Source organism: Fundulus heteroclitus, unplaced genomic scaffold (genome assembly GCF_011125445.2).
Source record: "Fundulus heteroclitus isolate FHET01 unplaced genomic scaffold, MU-UCD_Fhet_4.1 scaffold_104, whole genome shotgun sequence".
In the NCBI taxonomy this organism is placed as follows: domain Eukaryota; kingdom Metazoa; phylum Chordata; class Actinopteri; order Cyprinodontiformes; family Fundulidae; genus Fundulus; species Fundulus heteroclitus.
Genome location: NW_023396508.1, coordinates 65,286 through 82,468, shown reverse-complemented (window position 1 = coordinate 82,468; position 17,183 = coordinate 65,286). Strand labels below are relative to the sequence as shown.

At 42.7% G+C, this 17,183-nt stretch overlaps 2 long non-coding RNA genes across 2 annotated transcripts; both read left to right on the top strand.

Moving 5' to 3' along the window:
• Positions 1–5,801: 5,801 nt before the first annotated feature.
• Positions 5,802–8,415, top strand: LOC118558173. The gene is made up of 3 exons (XR_004928195.1): positions 5,802–5,828; positions 6,090–6,288; positions 8,338–8,415. It is a non-coding gene; the product is annotated as an uncharacterized LOC118558173 (long non-coding RNA).
• An 81-nt stretch (positions 8,416–8,496) lies between these two features.
• Positions 8,497–15,476, top strand: LOC118558171. The gene is made up of 3 exons (XR_004928194.1): positions 8,497–8,571; positions 13,957–14,094; positions 14,175–15,476. It is a non-coding gene; the product is annotated as an uncharacterized LOC118558171 (long non-coding RNA).
• The last annotated feature ends 1,707 nt before the right edge of the window (positions 15,477–17,183 follow it).

The following is a 17,183-nucleotide window of genomic DNA, read 5'->3' as shown; positions in this document are numbered from 1 at the left end:
ATAAATTATAGGCTTTCTGTATAAAAGTGAACATTTAATACCTGGGACCCAGCACCTGTGGGAGTTTGTGAGAGTGCACTAGTTTAGGTGAAAATTATCCAGAAGGAAATAGCTCGATAGTGGTTGTGGAGAACCAAAGACCCGCCTTCCCCGAGCACAGAGGCAGGGGTCAGGGGACCCATAACCCCGGACTCCCAAAGGGGCCCCCAAAGCAGTGCGCCCGAGAGAGGCCACCACAGGAAATCTGAAACCCCCCCCCTCAAGGAAAGAGGAGAGACAACCCCGAGGAATCCCCCAGCCACCGCAATGCCGACGCCCCCAAGAGCCACGGGGACGAGCCCGTGGGCTCCGCCGGCAGCCAGCCGCGCTGAAGTGGTCCTGGCCATGGGCCCTGGGGGCCAGAGGCCCCAGAGGCGCCCCGCCCCCACGGCAGGGGCCCCGGCCGCCCCCCGGGGGCCAGGCCCCGCGAAGCCGCCCCCGGGAATGGGCCGGCGCCCACCCGGGAACCCGCCCCAAATCCGAGGACCGTCAATGCGCCAGAGGGCCAAGGTGCCCGCCAGCGCAGCAGAGGAGGGCAGGACGTGGGGGGATGGGCTCCGCACCTAGCGGAGACTTGAGATGTTCTTGGGAGAGGGAGCGGACCACACCCATACCTGGGAAAAAAAAACAAACTCATTCACACCATCCCTCCCTTGTGCCCCACTCACCACACACAGATTTTAAAAAAAAGACGCTGTACACACATTCCCACATAACACTCGCATCCAACACTGACCAGAGGGGGGGTCACCCCAAATCGACTATACAACTGCTTGTGCCCGACCCCCGGCCCCGCCTCCAGACCAGACGCCCCCCGGACCGGGCCCCCCAAAGAGGGTGGGTCAACATGACCCGTACGAGCCACCCAGCCAGAACCCCCCCTCACCCCCTAAATACCTAATAAACCCCCTCCCTCCCCCACCTTACCCTAGCCACCCCCGCCCCTCCTGGGGGGAGCGGAGGCATCAGCCCCAGACCTGGCAAGCCGCTAACTACCCGTTGCAGCCCCCCGCCAAGACCCCGGACACAGTGGCCCGCACCTCCTCCAGGCCCCAGACTCCTTGCTGCCATCGGAGAACGGGGGTGTGCAGAAGACCCCGATCCTCCCTACGCCCGCTCAGATGTTGTGTTGTTGCATGTTGAACTCAGGTGTGTTTAAAAACTGGGAGCGCCGAAGCGCTGTGAGCAATTCAAATGCATGCTCGGACAGACCTGGCTGCAGAAACAAATCACAGGAGGGCATTACATTTTTCAGGGGGGCACACTTTAAAAAAAAGAAAAAGCATTTTACATGCTTCAGGCTAAACAGTGGCTCTGTGACATCTCCTACAGTGTTAAGAAACAAACTCTCAATAAAATCCCAAAACCTAAAAAAATCCAACAAAAAGAAATAGTATATTCAGTGTTACCAAATTAGGCAGGTTTCCACCCAATTGTGGTTGAAATGTCTGAACTGACTTCCACATCTTTTCGTGGTTTCTTTGAAGGAGGAACTTTGTCCTTCCTTGGACTTCTGACATTTGAGAGTCTCTTCATGAGCTTTTTAGCAACATGCTCCTGTGAGGAATACATAGTAAACATTAAGAAATGAAAGGAGACTGAAGCTTTCTTATACTGTAATTACAGTTTTCAGCAAAGTCTTGCTCCGTTTTAAACTTCTGTTAGAATTTAGTACTGCATGAACAATATGTATCAACATCTGACAGTTAACATACCATCAACAAGTAATAGTGACAAAAATATACTCACCCACTCAATCTTTGAAGACCTATCTTTGATCATTGGATAGTAATCCACCAACCGTTTTGCCATGGCATTCACCTCATGTTTGGTGGGGTATCTGCAGTCCTCTGTGGCTCTCGCGATAGAAAATCATATTTGTCATAGTGTTTCTTATGAGACGGCAGAAGAGCTCCTTGAAATGCCACGCTGTGCTTGGTTCCCAGCCGTTTCTGCTCGAAGTAGGAGCGACGCACATGTTCAAGCTCACTGTCTGTGAAGACTATGTATTCTGGGTTGGACATAGTCACAAATTTAGAAGTAGTGGCCTCCTCTTTTGATAGGTCGCTGCCTCCAGTGGGGGATGACTGCTGAATTTCTTGAGCTGCATTTACCTACAATATGTCATGGTTTAGTTTTGATTCGGCTTTTGTTGCCGTTGGTTTTTGGTTTTTCCACCTTGTTTTAGTTTTAGTTAGGGTTTGACTTTATTTATTGTTTTTAGTTTCTCCTTCCCCTCACTTCAGCCTTCCCTTCCACTGCAGTTAGTCACACCTGCCAGCCACTAATTAGCCAGACTCATTTCACCTGCCAGCCTCACTACTTAAGCCTCACTCTGCTGTCACTACTTTGCCGGTCCGTCGTCTTTCTACACCCTCTCCATGCCAGTCCTTCAGTAAGTCTTTGTATTCTGCTGCCCGTTCCTAGTGAAGCTTTGCTTTTTGTCCAGATATTTCCTGTGAACTGCTAACCTGACAAGCTGCTTTGGAGAAGCTCTGCTTTGTGCCCTGGTGTATCCCGTGAACAGCTAACCTGACTAGTCACTCTGAGAAGGCTCAGATCCATGCCACGCCACCCAGCTTTACCGGGCTCTCTCTCCAGCCCCCACAGTCATCATCTGCTCCAGCCCTGAGAAGTCTCAGGTTTTCACCCTCCACAACTCACCTTCTTAAATAAACTCTCCTTAACTGTGCTCAGTTTGTGTGGTTGTGCTTGGGTTCATGAAGACAACTTCTGACACAATACATTTACAGAAACAATTTATTAATTAACTATCTTTAAGTGGATAAAAACACTTTTAAAGGGCCTCAAAGCAGAAATGTCTAAAATAAGTTACTTAACATTTCTGTGATATTGGATAATGTGTTGTACGGTTCAACAGTTCTTACCTTTTCGTCTTTATTCACAATAAGCCAAATAGCCTGGAGTCTCAAGAAATTTTCAGGACCAGGAAACAAATCTTTGATGTCTTCACGGGAAAGCGAAGATAAGTCTTCTCCAATATTAGCAGCTGCAATCAATATAGACAAGTTACAGTGAGTACAATTCTACATACACATACACACACATACATACATACATACACACTGTGTAGCTCTGGAAGTTTGCTAACTTTCAATACAAAATCGAAATCCTTTAAATTAGACAATCATTTAATTTAATCAGTTGGTCCCATGTTGCCCCTAAAAGGGTGACTTTTTTAGTCAGTTGATTTATCTGGAAATCTGGTGAGAATTCACCGGATTCAGAGTTTCTGAAAACAAAGTATCACTTTCCTGAATTGATGTGTATGCTGTCTGACCGCAGCTGGGTCTGACCTAAGATGGCCGCTCTGTCGGCACGCCTCTCACCCAACATGTCTGTGGTTCACAGACCAGTGTGATGCTTTCGCGAGCGTCAGAAAGCTATGGTGCATTCAGGAGCATGGGACATTAGATTTTTCAGAATAAAAAGCTAGCAGATGTGCATAATAAAAAAATAACAGAAATACAATTATAGAGCATTCAGTATTGTAAGAAAGCCCACACTGTTTCTGGATAGACACATTATTTTATGAGTTAGGTTCTGTTCCGTTTTTATGCCTCTTTCCTTGTAAATTTGAAATGTGGCTCCTGAATGCACCATAGCTTCATGACGCTCGCAAACGCATCACACTGGTCTGTGAACGCGGTGCTGAGTAGATGCACGTTTGATCTTCCGCTTAAGACAAAGCTTTGCAGTTTTAAAACTTACGTCGGCTCTCACAGTTTATTGTGTGGGAATGACAAGAGACCACAACAAATAAATCAGCTGTACCTGAGATAAAATCTTTGGATTTAATTTTGTTCATAACACTCGTAACTTTGTAAATTAATCTGCCAAATAACCACAGTTTTTTTCCCACAAGGGGTATAATAAAACGTTTTGGTATCATTATTTTAAGAACAAGTAACTGTGTTGGTCAAATTTTAATCCGTTTTCCTCGTTGATATTCAGTTGTGCAGAGCAAGGTGCGCTCCCGCGACAGGGGACGCATATCTCGGCAGGCATGCACTTTCGGAAACATGCACTTTGCGAGGGAACACAAAAGTTTTTCCAATTATTTAAAGTGCGTGGTCATGTGGCCCTCTATTGGTCGTGCTGAAAAAAAATGTGCCATCTTTATCATGGAAGTTGCCCATCCCTGATATAACATGACCACTACATAAAAAAAGAAATCCCCGAAAAGTTAAATCGATAGGTTTGAGTCCCTCGAAGCAATACGACCGGTTTTCAGTCCGTCATAGAATTAAAGGTAGCTAAAAAAACTCAGGTTGAAGTCCTGAACGGTACCTTAAAAGAAAAAAAGAGTGTAGTAATTTAAACTTTGTCCAGTTCATCCATAATTCTACTCCAGTAATGTCCACTTATGCCACTTTAAAATTATGAATTCACAGCTGCGGATCCCCACTAACGTCTACTCACGCGGGTATTTTCAAAATGCAACGGACTGCAGAAGAAGAAAAGGAGTGCAACACGGTGGATTGTACCATCTGCACAGAGGGAGCGGGGGTGGCAAGCAGGCCAAATATGTTTACTTTAAATTTATAAAAAGAAAATAAATTCATATTACTTTACAACTATGAAAATCGTGTCATATCTAAGTGATCATTGATAATCGGAAGGTCGTTCCGGTCGTTATCAACACAGTTATGCTACCTACCCTTGGTATCTTCGATTCAGCGCTTTTCACACACATTCATTTCAGAGGCTAAATGCGGGGCACAGCAGCCAGCTAATGTAGGCAAAGAGAAGGTGGGAAAATGATTTGGCGCTGTGTAATTTGCTTTGTGTCTGTGGCTCTTACTCTCAAATCTCTATTGAGTCATATAAATTTGGCTCATAGTCGTAGTCCAGATTTTCACGTTGTTTGTAGAATCGATGGATGTTCTAAAGAGTATCGAGTCTACAACTCACTGTGGTATCAAATTCGAAGAAACCACCGTGAACATCTGGAAAGTGGCGCCAGCAAGCCACGGAGAGAAAGGACAGCAACAGCGACCTCAAGCCGGGAAGCCTCTTCAGCGATGAACAGAAACGTTTGGGCATATAGGTCAGCAACGGTGGAAAACAGAGAGCATCAAACGGGGGAAGCAGTGGTGGAAAACAGAGTCCAAGCTGAAGATCTATTGATTGAGGGAAACAGACGGCAGCCCTTTCAGTACTCTGTGTCTCCACAACATTTTGGAGCATTTGACAGTACTGCATCCCTGTACTCTGGCTTTGGCGATGGCACCCAAAACATCACCCCTCCAAGTCATCCTGCTTTGTCCCAGACCGTCGATGGTACCTTAAATAAAACTTTGAATACTCCGGATGTTCCATGTGCTGCTGTAGTTGACTCTTCTGCATCATGCCAATCAAAGGTAACGTCAACCCTCTTGTTTAATTCAGAAACGTTACACAGCTACATTGAATTTAACAATGGGTGTCTAAACTTTTCCATACCCGGTGATTTTAATAATTGATTAACATCACAACTCGCCATGGAATAAGAATTGATTAAGAATGCACTTAGGGCCTAATATAATTTTTTTTGGCTCTGCCATCCTAATGAGACACATAAAATGCTGTCTACAACTAGCTTTGTGTGGATATATTTGCCATAGAAAATAATAGTTAAACGGTAACGTTAACATAACTGTGTTTGTGAAAACGCTGTTTTACACTCTGAATTTTCTTTTTTAAAGGATGACACAAGGCATGACAATTTGACCAGACAAACTACTGCTATTATGTTGACTGCAAGAGAAAAACGCCATCTTTCACAGGTTTGTCTACATACAACATTATTACATTTATTTCATCTGTGGCTTTATTGATTATCTGCATAACAAGTTCCGTCTTGGAAATCAGGTCAAAGGTGATATCCTTAAGTGCTCTTTCTGTTCAAGCATTAGGGCAACATAACTTGTATCAATCCGTGAGATGTGATATTTTATAATAAAAAAGGGGTTACAAAATATTTTGAAGTTCTTTTAAAACTGGACTGTTTGGACTTGAATTGCTCTCGTTTCTTGCCTGTTTTTCAGCGAGGTGTGAATGACGTTTTGGCAGCAATGCAGCAATACCAAGCTCTGTTGGTGACCAATCTAAGGAGTCGGCTTCAAACTGTATTCCAGCAACATCCAGGAAGTGATCTTGAAAAGGAAGCGATGGCAGTATTTGACCAGATTGAGGAACCATTTGCCTCTGTTGCAACAACATACAGGCAGGACAATGTCATTAAAGGTATACTATGCAACCGGGGTTAATTTTCCAGCAAGGCTCCCCCCAGAGGGCGAAAGTAAAAGTGCGCTGTCGTAAAGATGCTCAGCTGTTCTGGTTTCTCCGTCAAGCCAGGCGCGGTTGTTTTGAGCTTAGCAGACAGGCGAACGCAACGAAAAGTGGAAAAAAACGGTAGTACAAACAATGACTAACACAGTAAAGGTATGAACATCAAGCTTCCCGCAGCGCTATCTTGGTGAGGCGGCCGCCGGCGCCGGGGCAAAAACACATGGAGTTCTCGCCGTAAAGCGAGACTTCTGAGCCTGTGCGTGGGAGCCGAGGGCTCTTGCAATTGCAAGTGCGGTATTTCCCCCACAGACCACCAGGGCGGCCGAGAAAACCTTTGTTCGACCTAAAATGACTCATTTAATCATCCAAAACGGTATGGAACACATTAATTAACTGAAAAATGTTGCATAGTATGCCTTTAAGGAAAATTTCAATTTTGTGGAGTCAGAGATTTCTGTTGGGTATACTGCCTGCTTGAAGAAAAAAGGGAAAAAAAGGGTCCTCTCTAAAATTCCCAAATGTTTTCATTACATACCTCTGATCAAACAGTTATTATCCCATACAAAGGTTTTGGAAATGATTGATCAGCCGCAGACATCATAGATGGAAAGTTTATAAAATCACACCCTTTATTTTCAGCCTAGCCCTCTGCTTTACAGATAATCATTTACTCTGATGAAATTTAAATTTGCAACCCACTCGGATCTCATGCATCAAAGAATAAGTTGCTTATGTTTTATTACACATTAGGAAACATTAATCCAAAATATAGATCAAAACTAGCTGCAATCCGTCTACTTGCTTTTGCAAAGAAGAGCGAGCTGTCTGAATGTGGAGTGGATGGTATTTTGGGCAGGTTGTATGAGGACTTGGTGATGCTATATGCTAGTGTTAATATTCAAACTGGGAATGGTGAATGTGAAATATTTGGAACATTGGTTTCGATATGTGGTGACACTTTAGCACGACATGAACTTTGTGGATTTAAAGAGGATGTTGGCTTTGCATATAATAAGTGCCGGCAGTGTGAATGTTTGTTTGAGGGCATGCAAATGTGTTTTGATGAGGACAACTTTGAGCTTAGGACACTAGAAAGACATGTTCGGCAGTGTGGTGACATTGAGAAGGCTAATACTGAGTACCTTAGAAACCGTTTAAAAACTACATTTGGTATCAACAGACGGAGCAAGCTGGTAGAATTTCCAGCCTTCAACATGATCCAACAAACACCACAGGATATGATGCATATCATTCTTGAAGGCATTGCTCCATTGGAAATAAAGTGTGTTTTAAAACACTTTGTTCTCCTAGGTCTACTAGACTTGAATGTCCTCAATACTGCATTAACTGGATTTCCTTACTCTCCACTTGATGTCAGAGATAAACCAAGTCCTATAGCGCACAGCACACTAGCTTCAAATGATAATAAGTTGAAGCAGTCCTCAGGCCAAATGATTGTTCTACTAAAATTATTGCCATTTCTTTTTGATACAGTTAAAGACTATGAACACTACCAAATCGTTGTTAAAATTTTGTTTGCTCCTGTCATTGGTCTACAGACAATTAGCAAGTTGAAAACACTAATTGAAAAGCATTTAAAACATATGAAAAATCTTTTCCCTGATAACAACTGTTAAAAAAAGTGTGAATGTAATAATTTTATTTCTATCAAGTTACAGGTATTTGGTTTGTTTTAAGAGTTTGCTTTCAGGAAGGTTCTGTTGTATTTAACCTTAGACAGGGAGAACAAATGGTTCTCCCAGATAAGGCTGCAACAAAGCTTGCTCCCATGTTTGTTTTCCACCTCCATGTTGTAAATTCCTGAATCCTTCTGACCCAATCCTCCTGACCCCCTCTTTGATGTGTGATAATAAAGACAGAAGGACAGAGATGACCCGGCGCAGACGATACTAAACTTTCAGGGAGTGAAGTTCTCCGTTTGGGTATCTTCTGTCCTTTTCTATAGAACAGTCTAAAACTTGTGTTGTGTGGTTTTCATTCTAGGATAAAAGGGGTTATCTTTAATAACCCTATCAGCATGGTGCCGTGATGCGGATCCCAACATATCAGCTCGCTGACGAGAGGAGCGGACACGTTGAAACCCACCGGTGGTCTGAGTCAAGGACCTGTCTAAAGTCCTGGGAGGTAATTTCCTCACTGGGTCAGCGTCATAGGTTAACTCCTTTCGCCAACGAGGGATTGACGGGATCCGACCGGGAGAAAAGCACACCACAGCAAGTAAGTTTTTAAGCTATCGGTCAAAGTCCGTCGTTCAGGATTTCGGGTGAATAAAAGTTTTCCCGAACACTTGTGCAAGCGGTTTTAGTCCCTTGTAATGGGACTAAAACCGCATGGTAAAAAAGAAATCCCCGAAAAGTTAAATCGATAGGTTTGAGTCCCTCGAAGCAATACGACCAGTTTTCAGTCCGTCGTAGAATTAAAGGTAGCTAAAAAAACTCAGGTTGAAGTCCTGAACGGTACCTTAAAAGAAAAAAAACAGGATTAAGGTCCTGGAAGGTAGATAAACACAACGCAAAAGTAATTAGGATGGGTTCAGGACAAAGTAGAAGGGGAAATCCCTAGAAGTAAATTCAAAATGTTATTGCAATAAATATTATCATATATATTTCTTAATATATACTTGGAGAAGTGGAAGAAAAAGTATAAAATAGATGGTGTGTTGAAGGTGAATCAATGGAAAAACGTGTGCCGGCTAAAAATAAGCGCTAAGAAAGGAAAAAAAAGGGGAAATAAAAAATGTGTGTGTGTATGTCTATTTGTATGTGTGTATGTATGTATATAAATATATTTATAGCTATAAAAGGGCTTGACGTTGCGCGCTGTAATTTAATTCAAGCACAAAATAGGCAGGATGAGAGACAGCCCCGTGCAGCAGGAGGGGTTGGGTTGGCTGATGGACTGCAGCGCCGCCTCGTCCAGCTGACAACCTTCCCCCAACACCTGTTGATCTCCCACAATATTAGGCTCTAAATAAAAAAAGAACTCGCTAGAACAATACTTGAGTAACGCAAACTATGGTAGCAACTGAAGAAGACAGACCACCACCGTATAATCTCTTAAACACCCCCCCCCAGGGATATTTCAGATCTGTATGCAGACCTGGATGGACTGAGTAAATCAGATCATCCGTTATCAACAGACCGGTTCAAAGGACCTATGGTGCAGGTCGCAAATCCTAATGTAGCAGCTCAGCAGCCTCAAACAATCCCAGTTTTCTGTCCGTGGTCGTTAGAAGAAGCCAGAAAGGCTGTAGAAGGTGTAATTTCTCCGCAGGAAGATCCAGAATTATGGAGCCAAGGAGGGAATTTATAACTCATATGGTTTAAATGGACATGAGTTTGGACAAGCCTTAAAGTCGTCAGTGGGAACTGACGACTGATTGGGGTAAAATAAGGGCGAATTATACAGGCAGAACCCCACAAGGCGGAATATTTGAACATCAAGCGTAAATGGGGAACAGCAGCAGACGCCGCGGGAGCAGTTTTCGCAGGAGGGCGGATAATTGGAAATTTGGGATCAATAAAACAATAAAAATACATATATTTGTTAATGGAAGGTTTCCAGCCGCATATATCTGTGTGGATAAAAAAAAAAAACATTTAGTTACAGTGATAACGTCTAACCTAACCACAGTTATGGAATAGGCCTATGTGCGTCACGCCGAGAAACACGCTAAAAAGGGAGGTGGTGCGTCTGGAGGGGGGGGGGGCACATTTTCTGGTCCGATCCTTCATGTGACCAAGAAGAAATATTTTCTTTCCAAGACACTGGACCCCTCGACAGCGTCGAGGAGGCTGCAGGGGCGGTTCTCCATATAAAATGTGACTAGGGGCGAGAGTAAATGGGGATCCAGAGCCATTAAAACAGTAGATGTGTATGGAGCATGGGAGCTATTAAATGCATTTAAAGAAAAACCATACATGCTTACACTTAATGGACAGCCAGTTACTCTTTTATGTGATTCATGAGCCTATAAAACATGTATAAAAGATAATTTTGGACTAAAAGCGTCTAAAATTTCCATTTTTGTAAAATCAGCAAATGGTCAAACATCCCAAGAATGGATGTTAAAAGTAATAGAAATAAAGGACCCTCAAACAGGAAAAAAGGTTGCATGCTCCTGTAGTAATGTCACCAACTTGCCCCACTAATCTGTTAGGTTGGGACTTAATGGAAAAATTAGGCATTGCAGTTTTCCCAACGCAGGATGGAATGAAAGCTGTCCGTGTAGAACATGTAATGTCGTTGCAATAAAATCCTCCTGTGTTTTATGCACTATGCTTACCGTCTCTGCTCCAAATAAAAGAAAAAAGCTAACTTATGCAACATGCTAGAAGCACATTGTCAAACCAGGGGATGAAACTCGGTTAGATGATCTACAAACCACTATGAATGTGTGCTTAACCCCAGATGAAAAGTTTGAAAAACAGGAAGCTACAATTGTGGCTATACAAAATATGTACACAGATGGGAGTTCATTTGCAGCAGTTACTGTTATGCTTTCTTCACAGATGCAAAAATTGTATGGCTTACCATGGGAACCTTTTTTGTCGTTATTTAAGACCAGTAAAGAGCAGTGGAGAGACACAGGCAGTGACGGACTGGGATTAAAAAACGGCCCTGGCATTTTCACCAACCAGCGGCCCACACGGGGACGCGCACGCACGCGCGTGCACATGCCCGCAACACACAGATATAAGTTCACATGCACGGAAATAACACGCAAGTTTGTAGCGCCATTGGTGTTGATCCCTAACTTTAATATGCATAAAAACTGAACCAAGAAGCATTTGGGCTGAGAGATAATGTAGGCCTACAATGAACAGGGTGAAAGGGGCCGTGCACACCCGACGATCATGCCGCCTCGTGGTTGGCCAGCCCAAACGGCCCACGAGAGCCCGCGGCCCTTCTGGCATCTGCCCAAATGTCAGACCGTCCAGTCCGTCACTGGACACAGGCCCGCGTTTCAAAGCTGCAGAAAGACCGTCTGATTTTCAGCTGTGTCCACACAAAACAGGCTGGCTTTATAGCCCTAGTACAGAACTATGGAAGCAGCCTTACACAGTTCTGTTCGATGCAGAACCCGTGTCCAAGATTTGGCATGAGACAAAATAATCCAACATTCTTTGCTCTCAGAATCCGATGAAAATTATTTAAAAGGTGTTCTAAATGCTTTGTGGTCTACAGGGCCAACTGATGTAGGATCATTGACAACTGTAGAACCAGTTAAAATAGTTCCTAAATTAAAGTACAGGCTGCAGATAAAACAGTACGGGCTAAAATATGAAGAACAGGAGGGTACAATGGCAATTATAAACATCTCATTGGATGCAGGAATGATTAGACCATGTCCAGATTCTCAGCTTTTACTTTCAAGAAAGAGAAAAAATATATACGTAGACACGCCTGCCACAGGGATTTGTAGACCGTTCTACAATTTTCCTCCAGGCTATTTTAACATGCTTAAAGAGCTTTAGTCCAAAACATGGAAGTAAAGTATTAATGTACACAGATGGCCTTCTAATTGCATTTAAAACAGCTGCTACATCATTTTGGATAAAATGGGAAACAAAGTTAGCAAAGATAAAATACAGTGGGTGCAGAAATGAGTCTGTTACAGGCCATGTTATCTCAGAAGAAGGTAAAAAGATACAGGAAGTGAAGAATTGCTATAGTAAGTGAGCCTAAAAAACAAGTGATGTCTTTTTTAGGATTGTGTAATTACTGAAGAGCTTGGATTCGACATTATGTAGAGAAAACTTAGCTTCTCTTAAATCTTATTCATGACATGCCGATGGCCATGTCGGAGACAATCCAGTGGACCTCAGAAGCAGAGCAGCAATTCACAGAGCTAAAAGTAAAGCTTATCTCAGCAACTGTCTTAGCTCTAGTTTTACGACTTCTGTGTTGTTTACAGCCCCGTGGTGATAAGCTCAAACCTGTAGCAGTAGCGCTACCCCCATGTCTGCTAGCAGTTTGTGCAACTACCATGGCTGTAGAAAGTTCAGCTGAAGTGGTCTGGTTTCATTCAACCACTAGACCCCCATGTAGTAGATGTATTACAATTTGGTCTTTCTGATATTTGCCTAGAGCAAAAAACAGAGCAAATCATTGTTCTAGAAGTGTTGTTAATTAGACAAACAGCGCCAACTGTAGAAAAACAAATGTGGGTAAAAAATTTAGCAACAATGAATCAGAAGAATTCTATAGTTTGTAACAAAGCAGTTCTCCCTAAAAGCTTATTCCAAGCAGCAGCTATTTTGAGCCATGGGCAATTGCCATGTATCAAAAAGTGTGGGGTAACTATAATACAGCAACATATGGATTTAATTCATAGGATTTAATTCATACAAAAAATATTTTTTTGTAAAGCCTGTAAGATCTGTGTTAAAAATTACCCTCAGGTTAACTTTAGATCAGAACAGTGAAGGTTTCCAGAACTAAAGGAACCTTTTGAAGTGATGCATATGGATTTTATTGAACTGACACAAAGTGGCCCTTACAAATACTGTTTTGTAATGATTGATGCATTTTCAAAATGGGTTGAAATAGTTCCAGCAAAGCACACAGATGCACTGACAGTAGCTAAAGCAACATGCAAAGGTTTGGCATCCCACAGAAAATGTACAGTGAAAATGGTCCACATTTTCTGAATCAGGTGATTCAGCAAATGGCAAGCAGGTTACAGATAACCTTAAAGAAACACACCGTGCCACAAAGTGCAGAACTTGTGAAAAGGAGAAATGGGACATGTAAATCCAGGCTTAAAAAGTGCATGGAAGAAACAAAGAGGCCATGGCCAGAATGTCTGGACCTAGTAAAACTGTACATGAGAATAACTCCAACGAGCAGTGGTTTGACTCCGATTGAAATAATATATGGCAGACCATATAAATTACCGCTGTTCACAATACAGACACCACCAAAAGAGGAAGGAAAAAACTCTAGCAGTGTTAATGGCCTCGCTAGATGCTCGCACTAGCTATCCAAACAGCTAAACAATCTTGAACATGAAGAACTCCGGACAGCGATGACTGGTTAATGAAGTTTACTTCAGTGATAGTTCCTTTTTGTAAAACTGTAACATACAGAAATGCAATGTATTACAATCTAGGCTTTACAGAATGATATAAATAAAATAAAGGACCAACATGGCATTGACTTTCAATGAAATGAGGATGTTAGCTAGCAATTAGCAACGAAAATTAGCATATGAAAACGGGCTCATTAGCATAATAATAACGGGCTATAAACATACAACTTTACACAATACCAACATATCATGTGACATTACAGGTGTCTCAGTGTTTTTTTACCAAGTAATACTCACAGACAATGTTTTAACAAACACCAAGAAAGAACCAGGAAGAGTGTGGAGCTGCCATTTGATTCTGAGTAACGGCACTTCCTGTCCATATTCTCCTTCTACTGTTAACTTAAACAATAGCTTAAAGTGACCACAAGGTGGCGTATTTCAACTAATAGAAACACTAACAATATTATACACAATAAACATAACAAGCAGACTATATGAGAGAAATGTTGCAGTCTAAAGAAGTGTCCAATGCAAATTTACTGCCAGGAGAACTTTTGTCTCCACAGGATCCACAAGCAGTGAGACCAGGAGACTGGGTGTTAACTGGGCGAACCAAAGGTGGGAAGGACCATTCCAAGTACTCCTGACCACGCCAACAGCTGTGAAGATCGCTGAAAGACCTTTCTGGATTCACCTCAGCCACTGTAAGTTACAGAGAGGGTTAAATACCTAAAAGGTTGGAACAGTGGGGAAGTCCAATTTACAAAGGGGTTTGTTTTTTTAGGACCACTCGTCTCAGCGTCGGTGAAGAAATCAACTGATCCCTGTTCTTTAGAGTCCTGGGTAAAATTAACATCTCTGCTAACCTAGCAAAATTGGGGTTCCCATGCAGATGGGACTTCTTTTGCGTTGTGGCTGTTGCGTGCATTATCTGGTTGAGTCCAGGTCCGGTAAATGAGAGAGGAAAGAGGTTCATCCACTCCGCTGCCATGAAGATTTGGCTGGGTAATATCCCAAACCACCATGTTGACAACCTATGGGAAACGTATGCAAGAACTGTAGTCCAACAGCATAACAAGACTGATTGCTACGTGTGTTCTGTCATGCCTAAATTTACCAAGCAGCCTACCTTGTACATAACTCCCATGAACACCTCACAGGCTATTTGTTTTGCATCATATGCATTCCAGTTTATGCCTGCTCAATTGATGAATGCCACGACTGGGGAGATTATGATGGAACAAGTGTGCAAAGGAGTAAAGTCGTCACTGTTCTCTTACAGCAAAGTTACAGGCTATCCCACCAAGATGAAGGCTGTCATGTCTAAAGGAATGAAACATCCAGTGTGTATTCACTCACCTAGAGGGAATGATACGGTGAAGGTAGGACATGCAGCAGGATGCCAGAATACCATCACTGACCTTTACTCTGACTTTGTCTGCGGCATCGTCCCTAATGGAACGTACACGAGCTGTTCTACTTGGAAACCACAAGTTAACTTTCCTACAAAGGGTGGCTGGTTCCTGCGTGGAGGAGACAACATTTACCCATCACTGCCCCTCAGCTGGTCAGGTACATGTGCACCTGTGTTTGTTTCTGACCACACCGTCATCATCTCAGCTCAAGCTGTGAAGGAAAATCATCCTTCTAATAGGAGGAGAAGAGAACTCAGCTCCAGCTCAGTTTTCCAGCCCCATGATCCCATGTGGGGTTCCAACGTTCCCTCTGAACATAAACACTGGAGTACAGCGAATAAAATAGGACTTTCACTTTTCCGTGGTTTGGAGTTGGTAAATCTATGCTGATGATTGAAACACTGGACTACAGAACGAAGATCCTAGTGAACATGACGATGGACATTAATAAAGGACAAAACAAACAGATCATGGTGGCACCTTTTACTGAAAATAATGACACCCATTATTATTGTTCTTATTATTTTTTGTGTTTTTACTGCTTGTGTATACCCCTTCCCTTTAGTCTATGATTGCTAAAACTATGGGAAATGTAGTATTTCAATATCAAATGCTTTCACAAATCCCTCTTGAAGAAATACAACCTATAGTTTAACTTTTTCCTTGTTAAATGCTTAACAAAATGACAGTCTCATTGAAAATGCAGAATGCAAGAAAAGAATACTTGAAGTAGGTTAAGTTAAGCTTTCAATAAAATGATTAAAAGGGGGGAAATGTTAGAAAAAGGGGAATGTAATCATTTTATTTCTATCAAGTTACAGGTATTTGGTTTGTTTTAAGAGTTTGCTTTCAGGAAGGTTCTGTTGTATTTAACCTTAGACAGGGAGAACAAATGGTTCTCCCAGATAAGGCTGCAACAAAGCTTGCTCCCATGTTTGTTTTCCACCTCCATGTTGTAAATTCCTGAATCCTTCTGACCCAATCCTCCTGACCCCCTCTTTGATGTGTGATAATAAAGACAGAAGGACAGAGATGACCCGGCGCAGACGATACTAAACTTTCAGGGAGTGAAGTTATTTGATTCATGCTCCATCACAGATAAAATTCCTGGGAACAATGGTCCGTCACATGTGATGGACCATGATTCGAATCAAAACATTGTTTTTTCAAACAGTGGGCCTCAAAGCTAAATTTTAGAAATGTTTGCAGGTCTTTAATAAGGCATAGTCAAATGTATGAGTGTTGTCAAAATATAAGTAATTCTGAACACCCAATTTTTGTTAGTGAGTGTGCATTGGGACCAGCCTCACAAATATGCAACATGTCCTACTTAAAAGAAAGAAATAGGTCTTTCCTTGGAAATGATAACATAAGCAATGCAGTGTCTGTTAAATGGATTAATATAAACGGTAATAAATATATACGGGAGAAGACATTACTTGTGACTGCTGTTAATTCCAATGATTTACCTGAATTTGGACTCGTCAGCAACATCTATGTAATTAACTCATCATCATATTGTTTTGAGTTTCAGAAGCATAATACTGTTTGTTATGATAGAAATTACATGGCATATACAATAGAGATTCCAAACATGGCACAAGCAACTGAATTAATAATGGCTGATAGTCTGCTAGATTTCACTCCATATTACAGTTATACTCATAAGGATGTGACATATGTTCCAACAAAATATTATCTGTTAGATGTGCTTGGGCTACACAGAGCCTCATCTGATGAACTGTAAACACACTCACTGTTTAATGTGTTGGCCTTTAAGACAAAATTATTGATGTTTTTGTTTTGTGATTGTTTTGTTAAAGGTTTGACAGAATGGACCCACACGCAACCACTCAGAAAAAACGGTTAATTTTAATTAAAGCAGTAAAGGGTTTAAGTACAGCGGGGGGTACGGTTCTCCAGGGGGGAGGGCGCAGGAACGTGGATGGAAACGCGGACCAGGGGGACTACCCAGACGACCCGGGAACGACTGACTTGAGACCCAGAGGAGGAGGGCACCGGCCGGCGAGCAACCAACTGGGAAGTGGATGGTGAGCCGCAGTGGCAGCGTCCGGGAGGGGAGAATCGGTCGCGAGCCCAGCTGGCTGAAGATCAGCAAGGTGAGTGAACCTGAAAGGAAACACAGAAAAGGGATTAGCGCAAGGGAGAAACACCAGGGAAATATTTTGTCTAGACGCAGGGAGCTCTAGGAGAATCAGCGGCACCAGGATGAATGCAGCAGACGATCCAGTGATGAGTGGTGAGATCGACCGGGTTTTTATCTTGCGTGTGATGAAGATGATGAGTCTCAGGTGTGAAGGTGGCAGAAGGCGGTGGCTTGGCGGAGGATGGTTCCAGAACGCAGGGAAGAGAACCGT